This window comes from Mus musculus, chromosome 10 (assembly GCF_000001635.26).
Source record: "Mus musculus strain C57BL/6J chromosome 10, GRCm38.p6 C57BL/6J".
NCBI lineage: Eukaryota > Metazoa > Chordata > Mammalia > Rodentia > Muridae > Mus > Mus musculus.
Window position 1 is genome coordinate 67,705,229 of NC_000076.6, and position 16,985 is coordinate 67,722,213.

Below are 16,985 nucleotides of genomic sequence, written 5' to 3' on the forward strand. Positions count from 1 at the left end.
GCCAGTCACGTGTGTGCCTTTGAAAGCATTTTTATATGTTTACATAGGAGCATGCCAAACCTTTAATCATGAATTCCCCTTGCAGAGTCATTGAACTGGAACCAAACTGATAGTTACCTTGAGTGTAACTCCAGTAGGTTGGTCTTGTACCCAAGGCCACTGTGAGCAACATCCTCAGAGGTAACAAAATGGTACTCATGGCTTCATCCCTCTTTACACACCATGGTAAATGGCCTTTCTTTTTCTAGTATAAACCATTTGTGACCTGTGTTATCATACGCACTTACAGCTAAGCAAATATCAATGCTCAGAGAGTTGAAGCACCCTTGCCCAGGATCCTTGGTAAGTAACTGGCCACCAGGGAAACCTAAACCAAAGCAATTGTTGTTCTCAAAGTAACGGTAGTTCCGAGAGGAAGGACAGGCAGAATGTTACAAGGATCACGCCACACAGTGTCAGAAGGGACAGTTGAAGGGACCTGTCCTTTGCCCAGAGTATGGGCCATGCCCATGAACACCCATTTGTAGACCAGATGGCTCACTGCAGTCCTCTCTCGCCTGGCTACTAAAGCTCTGATCTTCATCACTCCCTGTGAAAATCATTGCACGTCCACTGCCCTGCACCACGGGACCCATCTCGAAGGAAGCCTATCACATTTTGTGAATTGAACAACACTTAAGAGGGCTATCTGGTTCCTTACTAACATCAATTTAATGACATAGAATGCCACATGAGAACAGATTGACCCATTGTTATTGTAAAGAATTATAAGGAGAGACACCCCCCCCCCAACACACACCTGGTTCCTTTTTAAGCACCTAAACGTTATTCTGAGATCTCACATCATCTCCTGTCCCCCCGCCCCACCCCGAGAAATATTAATGTTTACCTCACACAGAAGAAAAATAATTTACTAGCAAAGAGAGATAAAAGTGCCAGTGAAAATAAGTTATATTTTGGCTTTTTTCTATTTCTCTGGCTCTCCCTCACATGTTCTCATGTGTGTATTGTTAATTGACTACTTTGAGTGAATTGTGCTTTGGAGATTGTGAGATTGACTTCTGTCGCCATTTCCCTTTAAGAGAGGAGGTAAAGTGAGTCCCAGAGACAGTTAATGGTAGCTACGGTCACCCAGCCAGGCAGTGCTCAAGTTGGGATTTCTATCTGTGTCGCTTCAAAACACATGTATCATGAACTCGGGATTTTTAATCCACACTTTTAAAATCTAGCATCTCATAAAACTTTTAAAGCTCCAGTGCTGGGTGGTATTTGAGCTATTTTGAGGGGGAATGGTAATTGACATTTAAAGATAATCTTGTCTCTTAGCAACCGGAGGAGTTCCTTGGAGTTCACTTAAGCTTCAAGAAGACTCACACCCGGAACCAGGCTGACTGACATCCAGCTGCTCCCCTGCCTAACTTCTGGGGCTGCCGTGGGACACAGCGAGGTTGGCTGGTTCTGAAGGAGGAGATGGTGAGAGAGGGGAGGTGACTAATGACTAACGCGCAGTGCATGTCATCAACCAGAGACGAAAAATAATTTAAAAAAAAAAGCCAACTTGCTTTTTCCTTGGAACTATATTGATGTTTTTTGATCAGGACACAGTAAAAGATGCTGGAAGACCATAATTAAACCACTGTTACATCCTCCCCAGAGTGAGTGAGTGCGTGAGGATGGGCTACTGCCCCTCAGACTCTCTCATGCTCAGACCCCATGTTATTCTGAGTAAGCTGCTCTTTTCTGTTCCACCAGAGAGGTGCATTCCTTGCCTTCTCAGGAAGAGGGCTTTGGCGGTTTAAGCATGATTTCCCCACCCCACCCCAGTCCCCAGTGTTGTCTGTCTCTCCTGCATCTATTCTCAGATGTGTTCGTTTACCTTTGCGCAAATCTAACTAGGAGGGCATTTGTTTCTAAAGAGCAAACATACATTTTTAGTCTCCCTACCCGAATTCGTTACTGTTGCCAATTCCAGAGTCTCTGAGGGGTGATTAAGCAACCTTCATTCTTAAAAAGAAAATCTTATCTTTGGGGTGTGTGTGTGTGTGTGTGTGTGTGTGTGTGTGTGTGTGAGTGTGTGTGTGTGTGTGTGTGTGTGTGTGTGTGTGTGTGTGTGTGTGTGAGAGAGAGAGAGAGAGAGAGAGAGAGAGAGAGAGAGAGAGAGAGAGAGAGAGTGCTATAGTAAGCCTGTGTAGGTCCTCAGGCACTGGCCTTTGCTTTCTCCCTTGTTTGAGATAGAATCTCTTGCTTGCCACCATGTATACCCGACTAGCTGACATACATAAAATCTCCTTGAGACTCTGTCTCTGCCTCCTATCCAACCACAGACAGTCCTACAGAGTTACAGACACCTGATACCTCTCCTGTCTTTCTGTGGGATCCGGGGATCTGGACTCAGGACCTCATGCTTGCAAGGCAGCGGAATTACCCATGCCCCACCTTCCCCACCCAGCAACCTTCATTCTTCCAGCATGCTTTCTAGTGCCCTTCTCATGAATCCTGAAAATATAAAAAGGTGTGAGACAATTTCAGCATGTGTTAATGTAAGAGTTAAAGTCACAAGGATGAGAACCCCGAGGGAATATGATACCCACTGGATGAGGCTATTCTTCTCTAGACAGGCAGCCTTGCCAGCCACACACACACAGGTTACAGTCTGAGAGTCCTGTGTATTCTAGCAGCACACTCACCAGTCAGCTACCCAGCCTTGCCCTGGGCCGGGCACTGCTGCAAGAATGAGAGATTGGAAGATGGGAAGAGCTGTGCTCCTGGTTTTGAAATACTCAGGCTGAATGCTGAAGCAAACTGTTTGCATTGATAGACGACACAAATGTAGGGAGAAGTCTGTTGGCCTTTAGAAAAGGGTGGAGCTCTGATCCCAGGAGACACAGGATATCTTCCTGGTGAAGGGAGTATGTAGGGAATTTCAACCTAATACATGGGTGTAGTGTTATATAGAGAGTGATAGTGTAGGTGCATTATCTTATGAAATAGCATATCCATTGCTTTCTTGTGCTTCTGCCTCTTCTGCCTCTTGACACACGCACACACACATGCACACACATGCATACATGTACACAATATACACATGTGCACATATACATGTACTTGCACACACACATACACACATGTGCACACCATACACACATACACACACATACATACACACATGTGTACACACATATACAAGTGTGTGTACACACCCAGATATATACACACAAGTGTATGCATATATATACATACAGACATGTATATACACATATACACCTTCACACACATGTGCATACATACACACACACAAACACACACACACACACATACACACACACACACACACACCACAACTCTTCTTTCTCTCTTGGGGAAAGATGAATTTATTTTGTAGCTTTGTAGAAAATCCTAGTCTCCACTTCTTTACTGCCTGTCTTCCAATGTTCTTTCTTTAAGGTCATTCAGCTTTTATTATTGTTGAGCCTTCTCCTTCCAGTTCCTTCCTTTTGTGAGCTATTTATAAAGCAAGTGAAGATACAGAAAATGTCAACAGAATATCTAAGTGTTGTTGCTGTCTCCTGTAAAACCACCACTGATTAGCCCTCATCGGTCAGATGACTCTCAACCCCAGAGACCCTAGAAGGCCAGAACTCAGGGAAGAGGGATACTTGGTGTGTTTTTTGACAACCTAGTTGTATTCTGCAGGAATACAACTTCAGATCAGAGCTATAACCTCCAGCCAGGCCCCTGCTGTCCTGAAGGTATCCACAGACCCTCCATCTGACTTCCCTTGGAGAGTATCACAGCTGTCACTTGGGAATATGAGCGAGCTGTGTCACCCCAGGATTTGGGTGCAGAAGTGTATGTGTTTATCTGTTCTGTCTAGCCCTGTGTGGTGATACACATCTATAACGTAAGAATGGGAGGCAGGATGATTAAAGTTCAAGGCCAGTCTTGGTTACATAGCAAGACCTTGTCTCAAAAGAACAAAATAAAAAAAAAGAAAACTAATAAAAGAGAAGCAGACAGACAGAAAGAAGAGAATGCTTGTATCTGACAGTGGCTGTCACCCACGAGTCTCAGATTCATCCCCTTATTCTCAGACATTTTGAGGACCCACTGGGGCCCACGTCTGTATACTACCCAAGAGGCTACTAAAATCTTACGTATTTGAAGTTACACATTTTCTGTCTTTTTAAAATAATTGTTTTTTTTTTTTTGCTTTATGTGTATAAATATTTTGTCTGCTTGTATGTGTGTGTTCCTTGTGGGTGCCAGGTGTTCACAGAAGTCAGGAGAGAGTACTGGATTCTCTGGAACTAGGATTTCAGACTGTCATGAGCCTTCTTTCAATGTGACAAGTGTCCTTAAAGGCTGAGTCATTACACTTGTCTTCTCTTATTATCTGAGTGTAACTCAATGTATTGGGAAAATGGTATAGAAAGACAAGGACAGAAAATCAACACAGGAAGATGGGCAGAAATAGCCTGATGTAACAGAGCAGGTAATGGAAGCTTGGGCATTTTAGTTTACAAGCAAAAGGCAAGAATGTAATCTGTCATCAAGTGGGTGGTGGGATGGTGGGGATTTCCTGGCCCTATCACTTCCCACTTATTGGGCAAGTTACTTGATGCTCTAAGCTGTTTCTTCATCTTTAAAACGTGTCCTATTTGGCCCATGTGGACCAAAGAAAATGATACTCTCGGGAAATCCACACAGTCCAGCTTATGCAGAGCATAGTGTGAGGCTAACCAAAGCTTTCAGTTTAATATACCAAGGGAGCAGGGATTGCAGCCATACCTAGTTCTAAACAAACAAACAAACAAACAAACAAACAAAATGGTCCCCAGTCTACTGTCACTGCCCCAGAGAGGACACTCCTCTTTTCCTCTCAGAGTTCAGCTCTAGAAGTTAGTGTGTCACTCCTGACAAAATCCAGCTATCAACAACACCTGCTTCTTGTTCTCTGGTTGCCCACAAGCTCCCTAAGAAGCCGAGGAAGTCCCTGCGCCTTGCCAGCAGGATGGAATCAGAAAAGCTGAGCCAACTTCTACCCCTTTTGGGACTCTGCCTGGACAAAGGAGTCAGGAAGGGATTGGAGCTGTATAGGATTCCTTGTTTGGAAGACTAAACCATGTGACTATTTACAACTTTGAGTAGCGACCTACAGAAGCCATGGAAGATGCCCAAGAGTTTCCCAAGGATACAAAGTAGATGATTAAATGATAAAAATGATCTAGGTGCATAGGAATCACCCAATCAGAAAGAGCGCCATTTGTGTGTGGGCAAAAATAACCAAACAACTGCTCAATAAAACTAACTATTGAAAATCATGACTTACAAGCCACAGGCAGTCTTAACAATTGGTGCTGATGTGGTAAACTGTCTAAACTTACAGCATGTAGTAAAAGCACAAGGCAATGTCAGAAGGGGAAAATGGGTAGGAAGGAAAAACCAAATCTATTTTATTTAAATAAAATTGATTGTATTCCTAATTATTCAGACAAGTGGTTCTCAACCTTCCTAAAGCTGTGACCTTTTAATACAGTCCCTCATGTTATGGTGACTCCCCAACCATAAGATTATTTTTGTGGCTACTTCATCACTGTAATTTTGCTAGTTATGGATCATAATATAAATATCTGTGTTTTCTGATGGTCTTAGTTGACGCCTGTGAAAAGGTCATTTGACTCCCAATTGGGTCACGACCCACAAGTTGGGAAACACTTATCTAGACTCTGAACCTGCCTTTCAGTTGAAGGGCAGAGTAAATATTACTCTGGGAGACAAAGGAGACCCCTGAAGGACATCTTGAAGTGTGAATTGTATTTTGGATTGAGGAGGTTGGTACCATACTATCCCTTGGTAACCAGAGACTTGCAAACCAGGGAACTGAGAGACATCTTGACAATCAGTTCCTCCTTCATTTGAAGACAAGGAAATAAGGATGACTAATAGGGATGACCCTGTCTAAACAATTTAGGGTGCAACTGCGAAAAATCAATCAAACATGGAGTATGTCTTAGTTAATTTCTATTGCTGTGGTAAAACACCACAGCCAAGACAACATATTTTTTAAAAAAAATCATTTAACTGGGTTTACAGCTCCAGAAAGTTGGAGTCTGTGGTAGTGAAGCAAAACCATGGGTGCAGAGGCAGAAACAACTAAGAGCTCACATCTCAAACCACATCAGAAGCAGAGAACTAACTCAAAATGGTGTGAGTCCTTTGAAACCTCAAAGCCTGCCTATAGTGACACACCTCTTCCACCAAGGTCACACCTCCTAATCCTTTCCAAACAGGTCCACCAACTGAGGTCCTACTATTCAAACACATGAGCCTATAGGGGGAGTCTGTTCTCACACAAACAGCCACAGAACAAGAAGTCTGAACACATGAAACAGGGGATATAGGAGATAGGGATATAAGAAGCCAATTAGGGTCAGGGAAATAACCCAACAGTTAAGTACAATGAAGTTTCCAGGCTGTGGAGGAAACGGAGGAGAAGGCAGGATTCCTGGAATCCTGGCCCAAGATGGAAGCCTGCCTCTAGTGACATGCTCCTCCTCCAGCAAGGCCACACCTCCTAATCCTTCCCAAACAATTCCACCAACTGGGGTCCTCATATTCAATCACATGAACCATGTGAAACTCCAGTGGAACTAATCCTACAAAAGCCACAGACCACAGCTTGGGAGGCTGCTGAGGCAGACAGGACAGAGGAGAAATCCCAGGCCTCTTCCTTATTCTGGCCCTCCTAGGACCTTTAGTACCCTGAGTGGTCAACCCCAGTAGAAAGCCAGGAAACACCGCTGGAGAACATGGGGGAATGTGACCCAGAAAGGAATCAAGCTAAATCAAGTAAGGGTCACTGTGAGTCAATCGTGTCTCTGGTGTTCCTTTATCCAGGGTTCTTCCTGGAAAATAGCCGTCATTTGGTGGCAACCCCAGGGACTGCTTTCTCATGGGCAAACTATGTTGTATTTTGTCAACAAATGCATTCCTGATCAGTCTCCTATCCAATGGGGAGAGGCTCCTACACAATGCAACCCTGAATCAGCTTTTCTAAAGGGCAAGTATTTCTCTAGTATTGCTTGAATTTCCATTGAATAAGTGCATTTCTTTTTCTCCATTGCTACATCTTGGAGATGTAGGCATCCTAAATTTTCGAGTTTATGGCAGACACATTGCCAAGAAATCACTTAGATAAGGACTTAAGCCTCTTGACATAGCCATTGACCCCCCCACCTAAGTTATTCTAATTAATTGTCAGTAAAACCCATGTTCGTCTTATGCGTACATGGATCCAAGATGAGTCCCCAGTCTCTACTTTGCCAGGAATGATAACCTCAAGACCTCTTGCTAAAAGAACTCTAATATTAGTGACTGGTCAGACAGGGGTTAAAGGTCAAAATAATTAACATCTAGCTTACCACAGTCCCTGACCCATCAGGAAGCTGGCATGGGTCAGACCACCACTGTCCCCAAGAGAGCCTTCGTATCAGGGATTCACCTTTAGCTGTTGTATTTTCTGATTGGTATCGAGGACAGTGGAGTCAAGGGGGAAGCAGGGTAGTTACTCAACTCTTTGAGCAACCTCTCTGTGTGCAGTCTAAGACTCAACTTTACCAACAGGGTCATAAAACAGGATGCACGTTGACAGCATGCCAAGTTCTTCGAGGGACCCTGGCAAAGGATCCCAGTTGCTGGCTCCAGGTTGGCTGGGCGCCTGCTTTCTCACTCCAGGTCTAGAGACCTGTATCAGCTCTAGACCAGCAGCAAAATCTCCAACGTGTTCTTAGCTCTCTGTCCTAGCACAGTGCATGACAACAAACAGGCAAAGAAGATGTTGAAAAAGATGCACACAGAATGGATGAAAGTTTGCAAAGCTCTCTCTCTCCCTCCGAGTTTTTCTTTTTTTCTTTTTCCAAGATCTTCCAGAAAAAAAAAGCAGAACCTTTGACCAGACAGAGCAAACATGTCACAGAGTTCTGCTTTCACCGTATGTTAAGTGGAAATGATTGGGCAAGTGAGTTGTAAGCGATTCCTCTCCGAGTTTCCTCTGAGCTGGGGGTTGATCCTGCGCACTCAGACTGACAGTGCAAAGTGTGAAGGCTTGCGCTCAGCACTCTCAAGTCCCACCGTGCCTCAGCTACCTTCCATCGTGGGCAATCTACCCAGAATGTGGCTGAAGGGGCTGCTTCCTGGATGCATATATGCATATGAAGACGTGTGTGTGTGTGTGTGTGTGTGTGTGTGTGTGTGTGTGCCTGTGCGTAACATTTTTGACAGTATCTACCCATAGTATATGAGGCTCTGCCATTGGGCTAGCTACTACCAAGACCGATCTCCCTACCCCAGCCCTGGGATTACAGACACTTGGAATTATGTAAAGCTTTTTACATGAATTTCGGAGATTTGAACTCAGCGCGGCAAGCACTCTTCGCCATCTCCACAGCCTCTCTGATTCTCTCCATTTTACAGTTGAGCTCTCCTTGGCTCATCGTAGGGAAGCATGACTTCTGGTCCTGACACTTGCTACCTGGACTGCTGCAGGGTGTGAACCATTTAGGCCAGGTAGGCTTTGGATTAGAGCTGTCACGTATATCACACATCATCCAATAGGGCTGCATTGTAGAATCCCCCATGGGAAGCTTCTTAAAAATAACAATGTTTGGGACTCTGCCCCAGAGCCAATATCAGACGCACTAACAGTGTGACTGCTCTCAATTTCACCTCTCCAGATGATTATAACAAGTAGCCAGGCTTAGAAATTACCCAAGACCTTTGTTTTGATAAACTTCATTTCCCTTACCTGTAACAGTGAGAGCTACCCCACTCCCAGCTGTGGGAGTGGGTGAGGTGTCAGCCCCAGTTTCGTTGATTGTTAGCGCTGTGACTGTGGACAAACTACATGATGTTTCTTGGTCTTAGGCAATACCTTGACTTAGGTGCCTTATAAAAATTTAGTTTTGAAACTCGGATGCGATATGTTTGTAGAGCATTGACACCTGACTCATGGTAAACATTCACTGCAAAAGTATTATTGGTCATGGGCTGACAAGATGGCTGAGTGGTTAAGAGCACCGACTGCTCTTCCAAAGGTCCCAAGTTCAAGTCCCAGCAACCACATGGTGGCTCACAACCATCCGTAACAAAATCTGATGCCCTCTACTGGAGTATCTGAGGATAGCTACAGTGTACTTACATATAATAAGTAAATAAATCTTAAAAAAATAGTATTATTGGTCAATGTTGGTATGGAGAAAGAGTTCCCAGGGTTCTCTGGGACACTGAGCCCACACCATTTGGTTGCCTTGGGATGTCTTGGCGCTGTTACTGTGAATTGCGGTTCTCAAGTTGGTGGAAAATTTAAAAAAAAATGGAGCTTAAATTATGGGAAAGAAGAAAAAGGTTGGATACAGGAGATGTAAAACGGAGAAGTATCTTTCAGAAAGAGAAAGAGGCGGTGCGATTCATTTCTCCTGGGAGAACTCTTGGAACCAGTCTGATATAAATAAGTGGTAATAACGTCCCAAGAAGCTGATGGGGCTGAGGTCGGTTCTGAACCTGGGCACATGCGCTCAGGGGCCAATAAACTGGAATGAGGAGCGCAGATATGTCAGGCTTTATGTCTCAGCCAGGGAGATTGGAAATGCCTCCACGGTTTGGGAGTAAGAACTAACCTGCTGCCTGAATCCACTTTCTGAGGATGCTCGGAGCTCCCAGTGCGTGTAAAATATCTGCATTGGCTGCCAACACATTACTAAAACTCTGCAAGGCGAAGCTAACCCTTTGCCCTCGGCAACTCATAGTCCTGGGAGTGCAGTATCTGGTCCAACAACTGGGGCCACTGGCTCCTGGCTCCTTGGAAACTGAAGGACATTTTAACAACTTCCCCAAAAGAAGGCAGAGGGAAGCGTTTCACCACCGGGAGACACCCATTGTCTTTTAGCCATGATAACTTCATCTTTTCCAGAACAGACTTTATTTAGTCTCATGCAGAAAGCCAAGGGACTTCCCTTGAGGCCTGCTTGTTTCCCCCATTGCAAGGTTATGTCATGGTGAAGCACTTGGAGCTTGAGGCTGAAAAGGCTTCCCAGGGAAGCTGGGTGTGGCTGGCCCTGGGCAGAGGTTCAGATTCAGGGACTCATGCTTTGAGAAAGCCAGTCCGTAGCATCATATGAGGTCTCACTGGCGGGACAGAAGGAAACTGCTGGTACTTATGAGTGTGTGTGTGTGTGTGTGTGTGTGTGTGTGTGTGTGCGTGCGCGGGTGCATATAAGCCATATAAGCCTAAACTATTAATTCAACATTTACTTCTCCTATCATCAAGTATAGCGAGCCAGTCTCCTGACTTGACTAAGTGTATTCAGTAACCATTCAATGCTCTGTCCTAGTGTACACAGAAGTGTTTGAGGATGCTCTTGCCAAGCTCCTTGTGTTCGGTGAGCGTGGGGGAGTTAAGACACCTCTTCTGGGCACTCCCTGTGGGGCTGTGCATGCATTTTAGTGAACCGAGAAGGGAACATTATGTTATATTGCTATACAGTGGGGAATCCAAGTTCTGATTGGACCTCAATTAGGAATGGACACTTTCTGCTAAAAGAGGAAGCTGTAACCTCACAAACTCTTGAAGAGTGATAGGCAATAGAGCCAGTAAGGAGGCACAGCATGCCATCTTATAGGGAACAAATGCTTCTAGGTTAATTAACAGCTCTGGCTGTCTTGGGATGTATTTACAGAACCATTGTTTCAACTCCAGTTAATTTCAACATTTTCTATAGATTTCAACAAGTCTGTATGAGCAATACTGAGAACCCAAGAGTAACTGCATTAACAGCCCAGATCTAATGGCTTCAGATAGTACCAAGAGCCTTAAAACAAGGACAGCACCACGTTTGTCCAATACCACTGGACAAGAACCTTACAAACATAGAGAACAAGGCAGGCTCTTGAGTCTCTCCTGTGACTGCCGGTCAAGAGTCACTAGTGGTTCCCAGAGGGTGTGCGTGTGTGAGGTGCCTGGGTCAGGGCCTGTTTATCTGTTATCCTACCTTCTTCACTGCCTTCTCCAGGGTCCCCCTGCACATACACATTAGCAACAGTGTGGCATATACTGATAGTCCTTTGAGGGACGTTAAGACAAAGCTCATGTTACACAATAGTCAGAAATTGTGAAGGACGGGTTAGGAAACTTTCTATCCTCTTATAGGGATTTCTGAATATGTTCATTTGGGCTTTCTTGTTCTGTGCATCTTCCCCAAACAGGAAGGGAAAGAGGAAGGGAAGAAAGTTGAGAAAGAAGGGAGGGAGGAAGAAGAGGGAGGAAAGAACCCATTCAACTAGGAACTGCTAAATACCTCTTGGTAGATAGGATGATGGATTTGGTGACTTGCCAGCCTCTTTCCTAGCCAGTTCCAGATGAAAGACGGACCTCTGGTTCTTCTGAGGGGAAGCCCTTTGACACCTGGCAGGAAGCAGCCTCGGTGAGTGTGGAAGCAGACCTTCATCTAAATGTTCCTAAGCTTCATTCCATCAGTTTTCTCCTCTGCAGACAAGGCTGTTCCTCACGGGTCTGAGAACCACGGAACAATGCAGAGGTGGAAAAGTCCCCAGCATCTCAAAGTACAGCTTCAGATGTCCCTAGTGGAGCTGTGCAGAGTGCCTTGCCCAACCGCATCGCTGGATTCTTGGCCATCCTAGAATCAGCCGTCATTGGTTGGATACCTACTGTGCAGTACACAGCAGCACTGTTTCATGCCTATGCTGTGAGCTTCACAGCTTCTGTGGGGGACCGGTGCTATGGTTTCTATTTGTGGGTGTGGAAGCATTAACTAGGAAAGATTTGGATCCAGTCAGAGCTGACCCTGTTGTCTGTGCCAGGGACATACTTCAAATCCTGATCTTTATACTGAACGGCTCTGCCGCCTCTGGCCTACAGAGTGAATTTGGGCTGTCTCTGAAGTTAAGCTAGGCTCAAGGCCTTCATTACCTTCATCCTCTGCGGTATAAAGCTTCCTTGTACTTGATAGATTTCAATATATTTGCTTTTTAAAATATTCTTTAAAAAAACTGATTATGGGACCTTCTGGGGATCTGAAAATTCACTTGTGACCTTTGAACTTTACAAGTTTTACTCTGGGGGAGAGGGGAGCGTTTGATGCCACAAGGTTAATTAGACTGAAAGTACATACGTTCCCACAGAACTGTCAAAGTCAATGGTAGTGTCATAGGAAATAAAGTATGTCCACAGTATTGAGGCACTAAGCGTGAGCCTAACAGGCTCTGGGTCTGCCTGGACTGGCATCTGATGTCCTGCCTGAGAAGACAGAACAAGAAATGAATCACCTGCCGCAGTGCTATGTGCTATTTTCAAGCTGTTTGGCTCATGAGTCCTGCACAATGTAGCAGCCCACTCTAATTTGTCACACCAAAGGCTTCCTTTTGAGTAAACAGCGGTCCACACTTCTGTTGGCTCTGAGTCACCGCTTAGTGTTCAAGCTGAAATGCCAGCACTGTCTTCAGCACAGTATACAGTGTGAAACCAAGTGGGCGGGGCGAGATGGGTACTTCCCATGGAAACTTCCATGTCCCACACCGGAGTGGAGCCTCCAGCAGAGTCTCTCACAGCATCCTTGTGGGGCTGTCGCTTATACACAGTCACCTTCTCCTCCTCTCAGCAAACCCTTTTTCCTCATAGCTAAGGAAAGAAGAGCCAGTCGAGTGAGTTGTCCAAAGACCCTGGAGTCTTCTATATGACTTGGCTATATCACCTCATATGATCTTACACCTTGTCTCACAGGCATCCTCTCCTCCAGTCAAATGACATCTTCATAGCATCTTCCACTTGACATGCCACTATGACATCATCATAGCCTCTTCCATTTGTCATGCTACTATGACATCATCACAGGCTCTTCTGTTTGGCATGCTACTTCACTTCCCATCCGTGTATGTATGTGTGTGTGTGTGTGTTTCATCATCTCTCCATACCATAGCTGTTCCTGAGTGGTTGGCTAGAGACTCCGACTAGACCCAACTCAAGCATTCCTACCTCCCACAAAGCCTTGTCAGACAGGTGACCTTCCCCAGAAAAACCTTCTCCCATCAAAAAACAGCTGACTCCTCTGCACCCCATGCCATTTGTGTTTTGACTGCACAGTTGCTTATTGCATTGGATCCCATAACTTATTAGATATGAATTAGATATTAATATGTCTTCCTGGGCCACAGACTTGAGAAGTTGCTAAAAGGGCATACAGATACAGCTGCAAGTAGTGAAAAGTATGACCAATTAAGAGTGGGGGAAACTAGGGGATTATTTATTTTTAAAAATACATTTTTTGATAGATAACGTTAGGACAATTGGGGTATTTGTTTGTTTGTTTGTTTGTTTTTAAAGACAGGATTCACTTGATAGCACTGGTTGGCCTGAAATTTACAATGTAGACAAGGCTGGCTTCAAACTGATGGAGGTTCACCTGCCTCTGCCTCCTGAGTACAGGATTAAGGATTTGTACCAGCATACCACACCCAAATTTATATCACGAGGTGCCCTGTTTCCTTGTATATTTCTGCCCAGCTATTTTTATCCTGTGGCTGTTTTCCTTCTGGCTCTCGCCCAGTGGTCTAAAATGGCTGGCTCTTTATCATATCTAGTTTCGAGGTACGCAAAAAGTTGACCCAATATGCAATAAGGTGTCAGTAACCAAGTCTGCCCCTCTAATAATGGCTCGTCTTCCTTTTCAGTGGTGGGAATGGGATTATCTGGCTATCACTAGACACAGAAAGGAGGTGAGATACACTGTTCAGCTGGATTATACTGAGATGCCAAAGATAGCCAGGGTTTGCTTAGCAACACAGAGGAGAAACTGTAGTATTGGGCACACAAGCATCAGTGTCTACTGTGTGCAGGGATTATGGCTCCTTGTCAGGTTCTCCTTGGGGCTTAGCACAGAGTATGGCAGAATAAATAAAGGGCCCAACCCAGTGCTATTTGCACAGTGAGTCTGCATGTCTTCCTATTCTCAGACATGGGGATATTTAGGGATGCAGGACAATAAAATGATGGAGAACATCTTGGTGGCACACCACATACATGCTTCCTCCGTACACCTGGGGATACTCAGAAAGCAATGCCCGGGATACACACGAAGGGGAGGTGATCTTCCTGGTGTAGATGGCTGCTATGAACCCTTCATTTCCATTGGTAAAGCAGTGGTGTCTAGAGCCTCACTAGGTCCTCAGGACATCTCTCTCTCTCTCTCTCTCTCTCTCTCTCTCTCTCTCTCTCTCTCTCAGTCCTCACTCTATGGAAGGCCCTCAGCCACAGAGCAGACTCCCCTTGGTCTATTGAAGACCATCGACTACTCCTGTATGATACAGTCATTTTCAGATTTTCAAGGTTATAAGCAACCTTGCAACGAGTATCTTTGAAAAACATTCGGATTCCTTCTTGTATCTCACTGATTTCTTAGTCTACACTCAAAAGAGAAGAAATCTTGAGTTAAGAGCGAATTCATCTTTATGGTTTCTACAGGACTGCTGGGTTATATCCCCTCAGCAGGAACAGACCTTCCCTTCTTCCCTGCTGTGCAGATCAGTGGCCTTCCTTCTGAAAGCTTCAGTTGTCACATTCTCATTCCCAGGGTCATCTTTCTTCCTTTCCCAGATCACAGCAGAACTACCACACTCCAGAAGCCAAGATGGAGGAGGTGGGATGCTAACAATTTCTTATTCTGTTATGTGAGAATAAATTTCTCTCTGGAAGACAGAGGGCCATAGAATCTGCCTATATGCAGATGATATTTATTAAATATTTGATGCTGGAGCTATGGGGCTGTCCCATGGGCCCATTAGTGTCTACAGATTTGTTTACTTCTTTGTTTAACTTTTCCCTGTTGTTCATCAAAGTACCAAGCTCTGGTAGTTCTCCGTCCTAAGCACTGTCATAATCTTTGTGAAGTAGTTAGCTATAAAGATTAAGCTGGAGCCTCATGAATACTAGGTGTGGTGGACCCTAACTAAGACACCAGGCAAGCACCTGGACCACTAAGCTCCATTTTCAACTCTCCTCTTCCAATGCATCTTTATGACCCTGTATCAATCCTGTGCTTAACACGACCCTGCCCTTTTTGCCTGCTGTCTATTGCTGGGCACCCACACCTCCAACCCGTATGCTGTTCAGTTACAGTTTTTCTAAATATCCATGGCCATATGCCAATCTAGTTTCATCTCTTGATTCAAAAGCCACTCCTGCACCACAGTAGTTCCCCATACACTACACTCTCTCATGCCCACGTGCAAGCAAAGGGTCCACGAACAAGAGGCCATGCAAGGAGCTCTTTGTCTCCCCCTCCATGATTCCCAACCTTCAGAAAATGACCCTAGCTCCACTTCAGTCACATCACCCTTTCATGTGGAGTTGCAGGGAAACTCTCACCTTGTATATCCTCCCTCTCCACTTCAAATGGCAAATTTACATTTTCTGTTAAGATCCAACCCTGGAAAATTGTGAGGCATTCATTCCTTATGTCCCAGGCTAGAGGTCCCTTCTGCGCATCTGCAGAACCCAGTATGCTTGCCACATCTCTGCAGTGTAGCTGTGGATTCAATTGTCTCAGTCTTCCCCTGTACTGAGACTCCCACGAGAACCAGGATTGGCTCTCCTTCACTCCACAGACTGAGACTGTGTGGCACTAGAGTCATGCTCTATGGCTGTGTGGTGCATACAGAGCTGATGGTCGGTCAGTCAGAGGTTGGAGGAAGGGCTGAACCTGGTAGAGCATTGGTTCTCAACCTGTGGGTCGTGACCCCTTTGGGGGGGTCAATGGACCCTTTCACGGGGGTCACCAAAGACCATTGGAAAATGTAGATAGTTGCATTATGGTTTCAATAGCAGTTGCAAATTTCCAGTTGTGAAGTGCAATGAAAGTTATTTCACGTGAGGGTGTGTGTGTGTGTATTTATACTCCATCCAATGTGTAAACTAGACTATCAGCTGTCCTGTCTCATACCCACATGGCCTGTGTCCCTTCCTTTCCTGACGACATAGAGGTGCACCTGGACATTGTGTGGACTGCAAACACAGCTTTTCTTTTGGGACGCTGCTTTGCTCATGTGTGGAGAATCAATAGAAGAAGTAGACAATGCGTCTCACTGTGGTAGAAGATGACACGGCTGAGAATATTTTTTGTTTCCCTCTGTGTGTGTGTGTGTGTGTGTGTGTGTGTGTGTTTGTGTGTGTGTGTCTATGCATGCTCGCTGAAACACACTGCATGCATGAATGTACACTCCACCAGTTCATAAGAGTTTACAGTTGTAACTCACTGCATGTATTTCCCCTCATTCCTTTTTGACAAAAATGCTACAAACATGGCGCTCTTCTTTCCCCCCAGATCATAAACAAAGCTCTAGACTTGGAGAGCTTGGGAACCTTCTGCCAGGAAGCAAACGGCTCTGAACTGATCTTTCACCTTTTCCAGGACTCCCTGATAACCTTACAAGCACAAGCAGCCCTAGTTTGGAGCAGCGAGGAGGGGTGGGGAGGGTACTCCTCCCAGGCTCGCACTTTATGGGTCTAGACACTGAGCCTGAGTGCTAACAGTCTGTCTAAAGCACACCTTGTTGGGAGCTTAGGTGAGCGGAACAGGAGTCTGACTCTCCTGGTGCTCATCCATCTCCTATACGTGGAACTCAGAAAAGCGCCACTTAGGTTTGTTTCAAACTTAGTCTTGGTCTCCCAAGAGCAGGCCTGCCAGCAGAGTTCTAGCAGCCCCCTCATGCCCACACTCCAAGGAAACAGCTCCCTCTTTAGGCAGACTTGGGGAATTTGGTCACAGTATCAGCTGGTGAACAGGTCCTTTTGCCTTAGGATGTTCCAACCATTGTGCGTTCACTAAGAGCTATTTTATGTAGTGACTGAGACCTGCTTTTGGTGTCGGGGACTCACACATTTATCTGGCTTCTACATTAATTCCCATCTGTGAGAGGCT

The 16,985-nt window shown here is 45.2% G+C and overlaps 1 long non-coding RNA gene across 1 annotated transcript; it reads left to right on the top strand.

The window, feature by feature from the left end:
- The first annotated feature begins 1 nt into the window (after position 1).
- On the top strand, positions 2-5,378 carry Gm40680. The gene is made up of 3 exons (XR_871796.2): positions 2-342; positions 1,327-1,473; positions 4,970-5,378. It is a non-coding gene; the product is annotated as a predicted gene, 40680 (long non-coding RNA).
- The last annotated feature ends 11,607 nt before the right edge of the window (positions 5,379-16,985 follow it).